Here is a 16,392-nt window from a genome sequence, read left to right as displayed (position 1 = left end):
TGCAGCCTTCTCTTTGAAGAGATGTCCAGTAGCTCTTTGCAAAATGAAGCAAACCTAATACTAATGTCACCTCCAAAACAAGTCCCCAAAGGCTCAGGTAGTACCTGACACCTGCAGTGTGGACTCTGCCACAGAGAAACTGAAGTTTATATTTCACTTCACTGTAATTACTTTGTGAATAAGCAGCCATATGTGAAAGGTGGCAGCCATATGTGAAAGGTGGCAGCCATATTGGACATGCAGCCTCAGATTACTGAGTAGGTAACTTTTAAGTAAACTGCAGCACACAAATAAAACAGTCGGGGAGTAAAATATGCCAATTAGATTCATAGCAATTGTTTTATATGACATTAGTAACATGGGTCTGTAGATGAGTAGACTTAAATAATTCGATGAACACTAAAAAGAAATCGGCCCTCACTGACAGGATTCTTTGATTATTATAGGGTCATAAAGCCTCTTACCCACAATGGCTATAGCAAACACCTCATCTCCTCATCTCAGAGAGTAATGCAGTCTGCTCTGGTCTTCATTCTGCGGTGTCAAATACCAAGTTTGAAAACAATGAGCCATTGAGATTTGGATCACAATAAATGACATTAGTTTGATTCTAAAATATTCATGAAGTCAATTCCCATTTTTCTCATTGACCCAAGAATACACCAACTTTTTATCTGTCTAACAATTCATTTGAAACAATAATATGAACCAAGTTCAATCCATCACTTAGAAACAAGAATGATCAGGATTGTGAATACCTGTCTATGGGTCTCACCACAGAGGCAGAAGGATCCCTCTTCTAATTGACTAGGTTTGAAGAAAATGAATGAATGAATTTACAGTATACTCCTCTAGAATGTATAATTAGCAAGCTTATCAAAAGATAAATAAATCGTAAAGATAGAGAATAAAATGAAACATGAATTTAAAGACAAAATATTAGGGATGTTTTGTTTTTAGTGAGAGGAGAGCCAGAGAATGTGTGTCCCTTTGTAGCCCAGGTTGGCCCTGAAATTATGATGCTACTGCTAACATTCTCATTGGGATTCAATGTGTTAAGAATTGATAATGGCGATCTACGCGCCACGCTTCATGATGGCCTACACCCAGCTCTTTCGATATTAACCCAATTATGTATCTCATACCTTAACAATTTAGCATTTTAAAAAAATCAGTCTACATGCACAAATTGTGAGCATCCCTGATCCAAATACCCAAGCTCTAGGCCCATTTCTTTGTTGGACAAAGAGGGCCACTTACAAACAAAGGCTAGGGTTCCATAGGCTTCGGCCAAAGTATCTTTGACTCAGACACCAGCTGATCCCACCATGTGGGTATGCCATGTATGGCTGAGAAACTTAACTTCTTTTTGTTAAACTAATTAGAACTAAACTGTTTCCCATAAGATGCCTCTGACCTGGATGGCCTTGTCAGGCATCAGTGGGAAGAGAGGCCCTTGGTCCTGTGAAGGCTCAATGCCACAGTGCAGGGAAATGTCAGGACATGAGGCAGTAGGGTGTGGGTGGGGATGCACCCTTATGGAGGCTGCGGGTAGCGGGATGGGATAAGGGATTTCCAGAGGGGAAACTGGGAAACTGGGGATGTTATTAGAAATGTAGATAAAGAAAATATCCAATTAAAAAGAATGGGGGAAAAAAAGATACCTCTGAACTGTTAGGTCTGTGTAACTTTTCAAGAAAAACAAAGTTCTCCATCTTTGTTTCAGTGCAATGAATGGGGAGGATTGATTGACTGAGAATAGATTATGTGTTGCTTTATAAAAATTAGCTCTGATGTTGAGTTTTGTTATATAAGTAAGGCTAGCCTGGAACTCATAGAAATCCTCCTGCCTCAGACTCCTAAGTATTGTGATTCTAAACACCCACTATCACTCTAAGCCCATGTGGTGGATTCAGACATGAAGCTATTCTCTTAGTCACTTATAATAATAGCCACAGCCATAGGAACCCTCGGAATCATGGGAATTAAGTTGTGTTTGTGTTTGTTCATTCATTCATGATGAAGTGAGCTGCAAATTATAGTTTTTCAAAAAAAAATACACTTAGGTTCCTCAGCCATACGAGTGGGCTGCATTTTTAAGAGTGAGCGTAACTCTGTGATGAGCACTCATCTCAGGGTTCAGGCTTGGATGGCGACCATGGTCCAAGGGCTAGGCATTGGTCTTTGAGGCTTTGATAACTGTGCTGTTCATCAAAATACTTTTATATTAGTGTGTTTAGCAAAATGTCTCGTATAGTTATTAATGAATGTTCCTATTTCTATTAGCTTTGCTGGTTTGATATTGGACAGAAGACATAACTTTGTTTCCTAAGTTTAAAGGAAAAGCCAGGGTATGACTGACTCAGCGCAAAATCCAAAGAGCAGCGCAGAGTGCTTAGCCTCGTACTCACCTCGTCCTTAGCCTCTTTCATGGCTCAAAACAGAAGGAGGCAGAGCCTTTCTGCCTTTTACTTCTGCACACACCGGAACACTGGAAAAGCCAAAGGCACAGTTCCATTAAACACAGCAGAGCTCACAAGCACAGTCCAGATTTACTCAGGACACTGAATTCAGACACCCCATGCACACGTGTGGTCCATTCAGACCTGGCATTCTGAGCTTTCAGTCAGTCATACCAGTCTTGACTTATTCATTGCTTCACTAATAATATAATCGATATCCATAAACTGAGGGAAGGCCGATGCTTGGAAATACAAATACATCTTGGCAGTGCACACCCCACAGAGCTAACGCTGCCCTTTCTGCTGTGAGCCTCGACACGGGAAATCTGAATGAGTGCAGTTCTCTGCCTCCTCTCGATTGCTGTCACTCACACAGCTTCTCTCACTTAATATCTATATAAAGATGTCACGACGAACTACCATCTGATGAGAAGATTCATTGCCTCATTATAGTCTCCTCTCAGTGAGGGGCAATAAGATGAGAAGACTGGAGAAGTACGAGGGTCCATTATGACCCAAATCACGTTGAAACATTCTAGAAAGGGTTGAAATGCACTCCTCTTTTTTTATCCTGAGGAGTTTGGTGGGGCTGAAGTGGATCCATCCTGATGACTGACTCACAAAACATTCTCATCACTGGTCAGCTCATGGCCATTTTTAAACCTGTTCCTCAGGAAACATTCTGTGGGCCCGACTGCGCCCCTCTCCCAGCAATGACACGAAGTTTGACTCCCACTTACATCAGCGTCTTCCCTCCTCCTCTAGCATTATACAGGCAAGGTCTTCCCCAGAATTTAATCATGAAACATTGCCAGCTGCGCTCATTCTGGGGAGTAAAAGGCAAACATTCAAATGAATTGGTGTCATTTAGGTTTTTTTTGGGGGGGGGGGGTATCTGCAGTTGCGGGTGATCAATTAGCCATAAGCTTTGGTTTGCGTTCCGGTCGGAACACTTGAGACAGCAGGAACTCTGGTATATTTATTAGCTTATGAGATTTAGGCAAGAATAACACTTTATATTTATGAACCTGTATACCTTTTTTATTTTAAATAATGTAATGAATACCACTGAACCCAGCCGTGAGAAGAAGAAAAATAACTCTAATTATTAGGAACATCTGGTGTGTTTGTTACCAGCAAACCTAAGAGCAAGGTTGTCTTTTAAGTGGGACTTTGTGCAAAATCGGACGTGAGAGATTTACCATCTGGTATAGCCTCAGTTATGGCCCATGCTTAACTCTCCAGGTTAAGTGTGTGCTCCTGTGTGCAGATGCACACGCATGTGGGTTTGCGTGTTCACATGTGAGCATGTGAGGTCAGAGAAGAATCTTGGGTGCCACTCCTCAGAAGCTATTCATCTTGTTTGGTGAGGTTAAGTTTCTCGTGGTCTGGAGCTGGTGAGCTACCAATGGAAGAGATGCGCCTGTCTCCGCCTCTCAGCCCAGGGGTAGGAGGTAGACAACATCACCCCCAACTTGCTTGTTTGTGTGTTTGCTGGCTTGCTTGTTTTCAAATTTCACATGGGACTCCAGATTCCAAGGCAAGTACCTGACTGACTGAGCGAGCTCGCCACCCCACCCGTCTAATCCTTCACTAACCGATGAGTTTAATTTCTCAGAGGATCATTTTTGTAGCAGAACTTTAAAGCTTATAGCCACCAAACCAAGACTAGATCGCTAATAAGGTAATTTCCTAAATTACTACCACTGGAAAGAAAGGTCCAGACAATCTCTGCCTTCCTAGGCATCTCAGAAGTGGACAATGTAATGGTCCCAGTGATGTACATTTTACCAATAGTCAACTGCTCAATTAAAACAAAAGAAAACAAAACTAGTTGAGATACAAATTTACGGATGTGTCCCTTCATAGTCTGCAGAAGATTTGAGCCTCCCATACTGTGTGCGTCCCCTAAGTGCTGTTTGGTTTGCTAATGGTCAAGAGTAGCAAATTTGACTTCACATGCATTTGTTTCACTAAAATCTCCTAGATTTTATCAATCATGTGTGTGTTTGGGGGTGGGTATGTATGGGTGTGTGTGTAAGTCTCGTGGTTTGCCCAGTGTGTAAGTGCCCTCCATTCAGACACTAGTTACAGAAATGTATCTCCTTGGCACAGGGCAACTTGCCTCCAGTTTCAAAAATCACATAACTTCTAAGACGGCTAGGCAGCTCGACTAAGAATCTCAAAATTAATAACAACCCACACTACATTAAATGCTTCTAAAAGCACGGGCACACCATCAGATTTCTCTTCTTTTTTTTCTTTACTTTCATTCGTTCACATTTCTCTCCTGCATGAATGTGTGCATGCATGTGTGTGTGTCTTTGTGTGCGTGTGGGTGGGTGTGTGTGTAGGTAAAGGGGACAACAGGTGGAAATCTGTTTTCCTCTATGAGATTTCAGAGGTGGAATTTGGATCACCAGGTTTGCTCACAAGAGCTTTTTCAAGTGGAGCCATCCCATCTGCTCTATTTAGACGGGGATTTTTTTTTTTTGTCTTTTGTTGCTTTATTTTGTTTTTGTTTGTTTGTTTGTTTTGAGGCTGAGCATCTTTGCCAATTGTATCTTTTTAATTTTTTACTCATTGATATATTCTGATTTTATTACAGGAATGTGGGTTGTGCCACGAAGCCACAAAGATCGGGCTTTGGGGACTCGTCTCTATGGGATGCAGACACCATTTTGCAATAGTCCTCAGATTTCATAAGGGTTTAATCACTGTCCTCGGTCAGAAACCCCATGCTCCTCATCATTGGCCTATGCTGGGTGTTTGCATCATTCATTGACTGATTGATTCACAATTAACAACACAGTCCCCAAAACAAGATCTTTGGGTTGGGGATGTCTCTTCACCTCGGGATATTCAGACCACACTGTTTCTGTCAGGGCGCATGCTCCAAAGCACACCGTGAAGCATTAGCCTCTCTGTTTTCAATCAAATCCATCAACATCTGGTTTTTATGTGGTTCTCTTTTATTTAACTCATCCGTGTCAAACATGGCTCCATGAAATGTAGTGAAGCTCTCCTGTCCCATCTTCCACCTCGGGAACACTCATAGGCTAATGAGCTGACATTTCTATGGGGACCTTCCCAAAGAACGACGGCTGGGGAGCCGAGCTCAACCACAGTGGAAAGAGTAACACTAAAGTTCTAGATGCAATTAAAACTACTGTTTCCCTAGCGCAGCATCTCGAACACATGGGCACTGGAAAAAATTTCCTGAACAAAACACCAATGGCTTATGCTCTAAGATCAAGAATCGACAAATGGGATCTCATAAAACTGCAAAGCTTCTGTAAGGCAAAGGACACTGTGGTTAGGACAAAACGGAAACCAACAGATTGGGAAAAGATCTTTACCAATCCTACAACAGATAGAGGGTTTATATCCAAAATATACAAAGAACTCAAGAAGTTAGACCGCAGGGAGTCAAATAACCCTATTAAAAAATGGGGTTCAGGGGGCTGGGGATTTAGCTCAGTGGTAGAGCGCTTACCTAGGAAGCGCAAGGCCCTGGGTTCGGTCCCCAGCTCCGAAAAAAAGAACCAAAAAAAAAAATGGGGTTCAGAACTAAACAAAGAATTCACAGCTGAGGAATGCCGAATGTCTGAGAAACACCTAAAGGAATGTTTAACATCTTTAGTCATAAGGGAAATGCAAATCAAAACCACCCTGAGATTTCACCTCACACCAGTGAGAATGGCTAAGATCAAAAACTCAGGTGACAACAAATGCTGGCGAGGATGTGGAGAAAGAGGAACACTCCTCCATTGTTGGTGGGATTCCAAGTTGGTACAACCACTCTGGAAATCAGTCTGGAGGTTCCTCAGAAAATTGGACATTGAACTACCTGAGGACCCAGCTATACCTCTCTTGGGCATATACCCACAAGATGCCCCAACATATACAAAAGACACGTGCTCCTCTATGTTCATAGCAGCCTTATTTATAATAGCCAGAAGCTGGAAAGAACCCAGATGCCCTTCAACAGAGGAATAGATACAGAAAATGTGGTACATCTACACAATGGAATATTACTCAGCTATCAAAAACAATGCCTTTATGAAATTCATAGACAAATGGTTGGAACTGGAAAATATCATCCTGAGTGAGGTAACCCAATCACAGAAAAACACACATGGTATGCACTCATTGATAAGTGCCTATTAGCCCAAATGCTTGAATTACCCTAGATGCATAGAACACATGAAACTCAAGACGGATGATCAAAATGTGAATGCTTCACTCCTTCTTTAAAAGGGGGAACAAGAATACCCTTGGCAGGGAATAGAGAGGCAAAGAGTAAAACAGAGACAAAAGGAACACCCATTCAGAGCCTGCCCCACATGTGGCCCATACATATACAGCCACCCAATTAGACAAGATGGATGAAGCAAAGAAGTGCAGGCCGACAGGAGCCGGATGTAGATCTCTCCTGAGAGACACAGCCAGAATACAGCAAATACAGAGGCGAATGCCAGCAGCAAACCACTGAACTGAGAATAGGACCCCCGTTGAAGGAATCAGAGAAAGAACTGGAAGAGCTTGAAGGGGCTCGAGACCCCTTATGAACAACAATGCCAAGCAACCAGAGCTTCCAGGGACTAAGCCACTACCCAAAGACTATACATGGACTGAACCTGGACTCTGACCTCATAGGTAGCAATGAATATCCTAGTAAGATCACCAGTGGAAGGGGAAGTCCTTGGTCCTGCTAAGACTGAACCCCCAGTGAACGTGATTGTTGGGGGGAGGGCAGCAATGGGGGGAGGGTGGGGAGGGGACACTCATAAAGAAGGGGAGGGGGAGGGATTAGGGGGATGTTTGCCCGGAAACCGGAAAAGGGAATAACATTCGAAATGTAAATAAGAAATACTCAAGTTAATAAAAAAACAAAAAACAAAAAAAAACAAAAACAAAACAAAAGCAGAAACAGAGGCTATAAAATCACTTCCTTATTACACAAACTATCACAGTTTGTGTAATTTTCAAATTGAGGAGTCCTCTTAAGTACTTTCAAATTATAGCTCTAAAGTATATGTGTAGACTCAAAAAAATACTGTTTCCTTTTAAAATCATTTCTAATATGCCAATTTGGATTAAAGATGATTGCATAAGTTGACTGTTTTAGGTATGTGGCGATTGCTAATTTTGAAATCGATCAGCTAGCAGCCAAAGACCCCAGACAGAGACCATGAACTAAGGGTCTTGCCTTTATCCTTACTCAGGACAACGGTATTAATTAAATAACCATATTAAATAATTCAATCAGGGGGCCTACATTCACCGGAGGAGGGAACGGAAGATTTAGAATAGATTTAGAATTCAGTGGGTCAACCAGATCTGATAATAACGTTCAGAGTTAATATCAAAGTTGATTTTCAATATGATAAGCATGGACACCCACCACCTCGCCGAAGAGTAAGCTCTGCAGTGGTCACAATGGTCCATGAGTCAGGTGGATATTTAACCAGGTGTGAGCTCCTCCACTTCCCTTTCCTTAATGACCAATAAACTCCCCAGCAATTCCTTTAACTACACCTACTAATACACGCAGCATGAAAGAGGGTTGGAGACTCCAGCCTACCTTCCTGCGCATTATAAGTGTATGTGCTTTTTACTAGGCAATAGCATGAATCGTCTTGGCTGATTACACTACCTGCTGCACAAATAGTAGTGTCTTCCTTATTTTATGTATCTACTTCCCACATATATATTACTTCTCTTAAAGAAAAAAATAACAGGTTAATAATATCATTGAGCCAAAAATCCCAGGAAGAAGTTGGCTAAATTTTTCCAACTTCTGCTCAATGATGATTTCTACACAAAATGGTGTCAGTCTCCCACTCCACCAATGAGCATCCTATGCACAGGCCTGGCTGCCGATTCTTCAGTAACACTGTCTTGAGTTGATGTGGCTATCCATGGATTAATAAGTAATGATTACCCCATCAGCACCCCTCTTTAAAAAAAAAAAAAAGAATGGCCTGTATTGTTGTTTTGCTCTGAGGGCCTCTGGTGAGAAATGTAGATTAATCAGCAGACTGGCTTCTTGTCAATCCCTGTCTTGCGATGGGTGTCTGTCTGTCCCTTAAGCCTGGTAGAAACCTACAAAGTAGGGTGGACAAGACTGCACACAGCTGACAGAACTGACACCTGCTTCCTGCACTGTACTTCTGCTAGGAGGAGGCCACAGTAAGGTGTTTCATGGCTGATGGGTTACAGGGTTACGGTTGGCTCACCATACTTAGGAATGGTCCTTGGTCAGGTTTAACTGAACTGCGAACAACTATCTGAGACCAGTTACCAACATAGGACAAAAACTTACACAGAAATAACCATGTACCCCCAAACAACATCCTAAGAGCCTTGACAATTCTGTAGGTTAAACCGCAACCCTGGACTCATTATACTCCTTTGTGATAAGTGACCATTTTGTCCTCTTTTTAATGTATACTTTTTGAAACTCCATGGGCGAATCTCATAATAAATGTAAAAACCTAAGCTGAGAGTGAACGGAGCTTGTCAGGCTCCACCCACGCCCCCTCAGGGCTGGTATAGAAATAAAGAAGCAAATGTATCCACACGCCAAAATGCCAAGCACACACCCATACACCACACCCTAAAGAATGGATAGCTGTAAAAGATCTCAGAGTCGTACACGGGTTTCATCACAATATCCTGGTTCAGATATGCCATGGTACTCATGACCGGTCCAGACAAAGACTTCCTTCCTCAACCTCTCCTCTCGTGTTAATTCATTAGTCCATAGGACACAGCACAATGTTCCAGGGGTAAAATCTCCCTTGACTGAAGGCATGCATCTCCCTTAAGCATGGGGCTCAGGGAAGAGACACTGTCACCAGCACCTAGGTGTCCTCTTAGTCTGCTCAGACTGTGGCTCTGCTGGACCTTACACTGTGACTCCGCCCCTGGGTAAAGACAAGCTAAAGGAAGATAGTGATGCCCCCCACCCCCACACCTTCTACCACTTGTGAGGCCTTCCTTATCAGCCAGGGCCGCACTGATAAGCAAATGTTTAAATCAATGTGGTAGGAAATTAAAAAACAACAACAAACAGGTTCACACAATATCCTGGCCCAGATACCCTATGGTACTCATTACCGGTCCAGACAAAGCCTTCCTTCCTCCAAGTCTACCTTCTCCAGTCAACTCATTAGTCTATAGGACACAACACAATATTCCAGGGGCAAAATCTCCTTTACAGGATATTGTCATTTTTTTTTTTCAATCACTGCCATGACACCAAATTTGATGAAACTTTTCACGTGAATGGTTCCTGGCACCTTCCCATCAGCACCCCATTCTTGGAGGCCTCAATTTATCTTTTAGACGTATATTTCTTTGAGCTACCGCTAAACACGCATGAACAAAACATCCCAAGTGAGGCCACGAACCTGACGCATCACTCACATTATCCTCTCTGCTCCTTATACGGAGAGCTACCTGCAGCGATTTTGTTTCTTAGAAAAACTCAGTAAGTCGGCTGTCTGTGAGCGTTCTGTGGAAGAAAAAACAGACTTAGCCAGATTTGGAAATTTAAACAGACACTAGTTCGGGTTTCATTTTACTGAAACGGTGCTTCTCTGAGACAATGTAAATAACACTGTTAGCTCTACTGCCCCCTCAGCCCTGTCACGATTAAAAACGGAGCCATACAAGACCCCCTCCCCCAAAATCCAGGTTCATATAGGCTATTGGGCCATGTTCAGACAGTGTTAGATGAATGGTCATTGCTTTTTCATGGTGCACTCCAGCTATGCGATCTCTGACATATACTTAAACTCTTATGCACATCCTAAGAAACAAGTAGTTTGGGACAGACAGGAGAAGAAATGGGAAGTTTCTTGATCAAAGAGAAGAAAGTTTCAGACAAGAGAAGTGTTGGTGCCTATGGGGAAACTAGACAAAGAAAAGCAAGTGAGAGAAAAAAAATAATAGAAATTAGAGGGAAACAAAACAAAACAAAGCAGTAACACTGAAAATACTAAGCCATCTCCAGCCAGTAGCACAGGTGAGCTAACTGCAAGCCTTTACCTGCCCCTCCTCCCTCTCCTCCCTGCTCTCTGCCCAGTTCTCCAACAGATCAGATCCTCTCCTCCAACTTCCCTTCCCCCACTCATCCCAGGAGCCAACTTGGGCAGGCTTTCCTTGGGATCCCACAGACTACAACAGCACAGGAGCAGACAGGCTGACTGCAGAAGGCTCCCCACTCCTCACCTCCAATTCCATTCCATAACTGCCTCTCCTTAATTTTTTTTCAAGCACTTACAGATTCTATCTTTATCCATGTATTGATTTACTTATAAAAATATATTTGGGACTAAAGTATCACAACAGAAAAAAAAAAAAGTGGTTATTTATCCTCAAAGTGGAACTCAGAACTTCAGACTTGCTGACCTGCGCTGACATCACCAGCCTAGGTTTGAACTCATTCATTTGCTCACTCACAAACAACAATAGAACCAACGGTCACACCCCAACGACAACAAACACGATATTGTGAACACTAAAACCATAGCTGCCTCCTTCCAGTGAATGTCAGTGTCCCAGGGATGAAACTCAGCAGCCCTGTCTGTGCCCACTGGATCGATGCTGGTTCCTTTTACTGAACTTTTTGATATTTGACTAACAATTAAAAAAAAAAAAAAAGGAAAGCATAAATGTACCATCCACTCTCTCCTTAGTAATGAAGATCAATGCTGTCAGTTTCTCTGGACTCCATTTCCTGTGCAAATGCCTATTAATCAGACTTAATAAATTGATGTTGGAATTGACTGCTTCAAAAGTATTTACAATAGGGGACAAAGGAGCCAGTGGCACAAGGAGGTCACATACAGCTGTCTTTTTTGCCTGTGATCTTTTAAAGATTTGCTCATTTAAATATTTGCCTGGCTGTATTAATTTACTTACAGGGAAACAATTCAGACTTAGGGACTGAAGAGGCTTAACAAAAATATTTTAGGGTTGGGGATTTAGCTCAGTGGTAGAGCGCTTGCCTAGCAAGCGCAAGGCCCTGGGTTCGGTCCCCAGCTCCGAAAAAAAGAAAAGGAAAAAAAAAGAATATTTTAAGGTTTCTAATTTCCAATAACATTTACTAAAAAAGTGCTAATGATGAAGTCTATTTACATATTTGCTTGGCATGTGTGTGTTTGTGTGTTTGCACACCCTTAGGCGTGCATAATATATAGCACAAATGGGGTGATCAGAAGACAACATCGGGAGTCAGTTCTCTTCTTCCACCAGGTGGGTTCCAGAGACGGAACTCAGGTACTGAGGCTGGTCGCCAGCCTCTTAACGCTGGACCTCAGAGTTACAGGGCTAATCAAAATCATTGACTCAGACACCCCAGAATTCTCATCACTGGTCAGAGGTGGTTGTCTTTGGTTTAGTTAGTCCTAACTTTCTCAGGTCATCTATTGACTGCTAATAGAGTCAATGAACATGAAATATGAATCGGAAATCAGGCTCCTTACACTATACTGAGACACCGGTGATGGTTTCCTTTGAGAACTCTTAGGAGGGTTCTGAGCACAGGTGAGATAGCTCTGCTCCTTCACGTGGAGGAGTTTCTAATTAGCTTTGTCTGAATTTTAAAGATAGCTCTTGGGGTAGTCAGCCTCTCAAACATTAGACGTGGGGGCCATGCCTTGTGGCACACACACCTTGCTTGGCTCAGGCTGACCATGGGAGCAGGAGAGCCCTGAGGAAGTCTGTACCTTAGGGAGAGGATTTGAGTGTTATGCTACGGATCTGCCCTGCAGTGATCTCTCTAGGGAAATTAACTGCCATGTCCCAAGGACTCTCACTGAAGAAGAGTTGTGGTCCCCATCAGCAGCCAGCCATGAACATGAACCTTGCAGGCAGATTCCCCATGCATAGCCAAACAACCACATCACATGACAATCTCACAAGCAAACTGACAAGAGATCCCACACAGAAACTTCTGGCTTTGTGGAAACTGAGATATAACATGCTTCGTACTTTGAGCCATGACATCACTGGGTCACTACAACACATCTAGAGATTGCAAGAGTCGCAGCTGATCCTCCTGTCCTGACATGCTTGACATGGTAAAGGTTTCAAATTCGGTGTGGTTTTTTTTTTCACCCAAGTTTTGTAATATTTGAGTAAACCCAATGAAATATCTTACGAAGAGGTTCCAGGAAGAAACAAAGCTCATCCCCTAGTCACCTCGTTCATGTGACCAGATTTTTTTTTTTAACCTTATTTTACTGAACCTGCATTTTGACTGTAACCCATCCTGAGGATGAGTGTGGAATGCTCCACATATACCAAAAACGAATGCTCAGAAGTCTCAGATTTAAGAACCTTTCTGACTTTTCAGGTTAGGGGAGATAAACCTGTACAACCACAAAACACCGTCCAGTCACAGCTAGGACACACATGACATTCTCCCTCAGACTGCAAGTACCCACCCCAGTGAATTCATGGTCCAGACATTTACCATTGATGCAATCTGTAAATTGCTAATGGCATCAAACAAATCCCAATACTGAAAAACCCTGAGAACAAATAAAAGCCCTTCACGATTAGCAGATTTCAGCTCTGCAGAATCATAATAACCACAAACTCTGTGCGGGTCCAACAAGCATTCTTTTCTTTTATTCATATACAGGCATATTCCCTTGGTATAATTTAGGAATAAATAAGCTACCTACAGAAAAAAAGATAATAATCCAGTCAGCTAATGTGTGAATTAGGGGAGCTAGGATCGCTGTTGCAAGGTAGACCTTCAGCAAGGCACAGCGAGGGCCCTTGAAAAAGATAAATGAGATGAGGGTGTCTGTGGGTAGCAGCACAGACAGTCTTAATGGCTGCATTTATTTCTCTTGTGTAGGGTGGTGAATTTTCGTTTCTGTTGTATTAAAAATTAAAGAGTACATAAGTCATTACATAAGAAAGAGAGTTATTTTGGAGTCAATAATGGGAATGTAATAGCAACGAAGTTAGGATTAGTCACCCCATCTCTCATGAGTCAGCCTATTAAAGGATTTAAGCCTGTGGGTTCCATTCTTCGTAGAGTGTGTGTTGTACTTCACAGAGCAAAAACACCTTCTATTCTTCATAATGAGTGTTGTTACCTTACAGAACGAGAATACCATGGTGGATGTAATTGTTCAGTAAAGATGAAAATGTTGATTTCTACCTGCATGGTGAAGGGGCTTAGGGGCTTTTGTACTTTTAAAGTTCCTGTCTTTGGTGTAGGTGGTTTACCACTAACTTATGTAAAAGGCATAAATAACCAACATATAAAGAAAATGTTAACTAAAACTTTCGGTTAATACAATTCAATCCAACTTAAGTCAGTTAAAGATGGCGGGGGCTTTGATTAATTGTTAATGAGTACATTAATCAGATCTCTTTATTTCATTCATCTTTAAGGGCACATCAAAACAAACAAACAACAAATTGAGACACTAGGCCAAAACATTAGCTATGTACATAGACGTGCGGATCGCAGATACAACTGACAAAGTCCTTTTTAAGAGGATCTTGCCTTCCGTGGACAGAGTTAGATTGACAGTGCTTATTACCATATGCACAGAAGTCATCCATGCTTGGCCTTCTTCCAATTAGACAATTATTCAAACAATCATTCTCATATAAATAATTTGTCCCTTGTCTAAATAGAGCCAGCCGCCAGCTGCCCAACAGAATTCAAACAATAACACCACGGTTCGTGACCCAGTACATGTCCTTCAGGAGAATGGTCAAAAGGACTTGCTCTATGTGTAGAAAAAGGCTTGGTGTTGGCAGATAACAACAACAGTGAATAATAATACTTGTTTCTTTGCATTCTGGCCTTTTCTTTTTCAAAATTGGCCATTTTAATTCGTTCCCGCATCCGACCAATTATAATACAACACACAGTTGAGGAGAGCGAAAACAAGGTCTTTCAGTATATTCACCTGTGTAAGAAGCACGGCTTACAACAGGAACTAGATGGTTTCTTGTTCTGACATCCCTCCGAGGGATTTCATCAAAACTCTTTGATTGCCACATCTTGGAAAACTCAAAGGTCTACACATATGAATGTATCTATTCATATACATTCTCTCGGTGCTCGCTGCTTTATTCATTGATGTATTGATACATATACAATAAGTCAATAAAACAAAAGACACAGGAGCAACCTCACTAAATAATACATCTATCTATCAACTGGCCGCTTCCCACGGAACGAGCAGATGTGGTTATTTCACCCCCAATGTCTGTGTGCTTTTTCCAAATTTAAATCAGTCAGAGTTTGTACCTCCTACTGTCTCTGTAGTCATGGAGGTCAAAGTTTGCCCTCCTGTGGACTTAAAGATGGCATCAAGGCTAAGCAAAGAGCCATGAACTGCACAACTACAATAAACGTGATTTTGGTCATTATCCTGTTCCCTTTCCCATCAAGAAATTAATAGTCTCTAAGTTTTATCAGTGAGAAGACACATAAAGAAATCGCAACAAATAATATATATGACAGAATATTAAACAACCCTGAAAATGAATGGAAAACCACTTCTCTTCCTTGTTGGGTTTTAGGAGTGCGAAATCGTATCAACTATCAGTCCCCAGTCTGCCCTTGCTCCCGTCACTGCGCAGCACTGGCATTTGTTGGTTTTACTTATGAATTATATCCATTTATTACTTTAGAGAAATACAAGCAACAGCCACCCGTGAGTCAACCTCCCAACCCAAGGACATAAAACTGAAGCTATTACTCACATAAATCTCTTCTTCCCTTACCCACACAGGTGAAAGCCAAGACCCGAGGCGAGTCAGGGTGAGTCAGTTGGTAGGACAGGGTCAACAGGGTGAAATCGAGCACAAACTTTGAAAAGGAAAAAAAAAAAAAAAAAACTACAGTTAGAGGTAGCAGTGTGAACGTACCTCACTAAAGTGGGGTTCACGGAACTGTTTCATGCATGTTTGTTAAGTATTCGAACAATAGTCTGCCCCCATTACCCCGGTTCATCCCTGCTCTTGCCTTGCACACACCTCTGCTGGTCCTTTCTGTTTTTCCATTCCGCTTAGATTCCACATGAGAGGAAAGGGATGTCTGGCATTATAGACAACACGCTCTCCGTTGTCTCACACTTGTCCTATTCCACTACATACTCATAAAATTGTTCATTCATGTAATTTGTCCTCTCTTCTTAGTACAACCTCCTACCACCCCCAAAATGTCCTACGTTTGTGTGGCTGTGTGTCTGTTTTACATGTCCCGGAGGTAAAGCAGGTTTCAGTGCTACAGAATAGGGGAACGCAGCATTAAAACAAAACGACTGACAACTTTTGTTTCATACTGTGATGTCCCAGGTAACAACCTCTACTTCCTCACACAGACCTCCTACAATCCAGATGCAGGCGCCACTGGGCCAAAAAAGCCAGAAGCCACAGCGGCCTGCATTTCTATCAAGAACTCCACCCCCTAAGAGCCGACAATTATGCGTGTTTCTAATAGACTTCCGTTTACGCTTTAATCAAAAGTATTGATGCGTAAGCCCCAGAACCACTCATTACTGATCCACGCTCAATGCATTTCCCTCATTTATTTATCTGGATGTTACGGACTATTTCTGCATAATTTATTGATTTTTTTTTCTTTCATTTGGAGTTTCCCTGATTAAAAATCTTGGTGCCCATGAATCACAGAAATCCAAAAGAACAAAACCTTTCATGGCTGCGACGCTCACGTTCACGGTGCAGGTAAATAAGATGCCGTATTAATTGGACCCACAGTCTGGAGGTATAAATTAACCAATCACAGGGCTTCCTACCACTCTGCTATTCAGGATTCATTCAAAGGCCTCCTAAAGACAGACAATGGGGCGAGCGAGTGCACAGAGGACTCCACAGCTGGAGAATCAAAGACCACACTCAAGACCTCGCTCAGGTC

The 16,392-nt window shown here is 42.2% G+C and overlaps 1 long non-coding RNA gene and 1 pseudogene; both read right to left on the bottom strand.

Moving 5' to 3' along the window:
* Positions 1-16,392, bottom strand: part of LOC102555254 (uncharacterized) — a 209,357-nt gene that overhangs the window by 179,330 nt on the left and 13,635 nt on the right.
* Positions 11,784-11,854, bottom strand: Snord113l2 (small nucleolar RNA, C/D box 113 like 2; annotated as a pseudogene).

Source organism: Rattus norvegicus, chromosome 6 (genome assembly GCF_036323735.1).
Source record: "Rattus norvegicus strain BN/NHsdMcwi chromosome 6, GRCr8, whole genome shotgun sequence".
Classification (NCBI taxonomy): Eukaryota; Metazoa; Chordata; class Mammalia; order Rodentia; family Muridae; genus Rattus; species Rattus norvegicus.
This window is presented reverse-complemented; position numbering and strand designations above follow the sequence as displayed.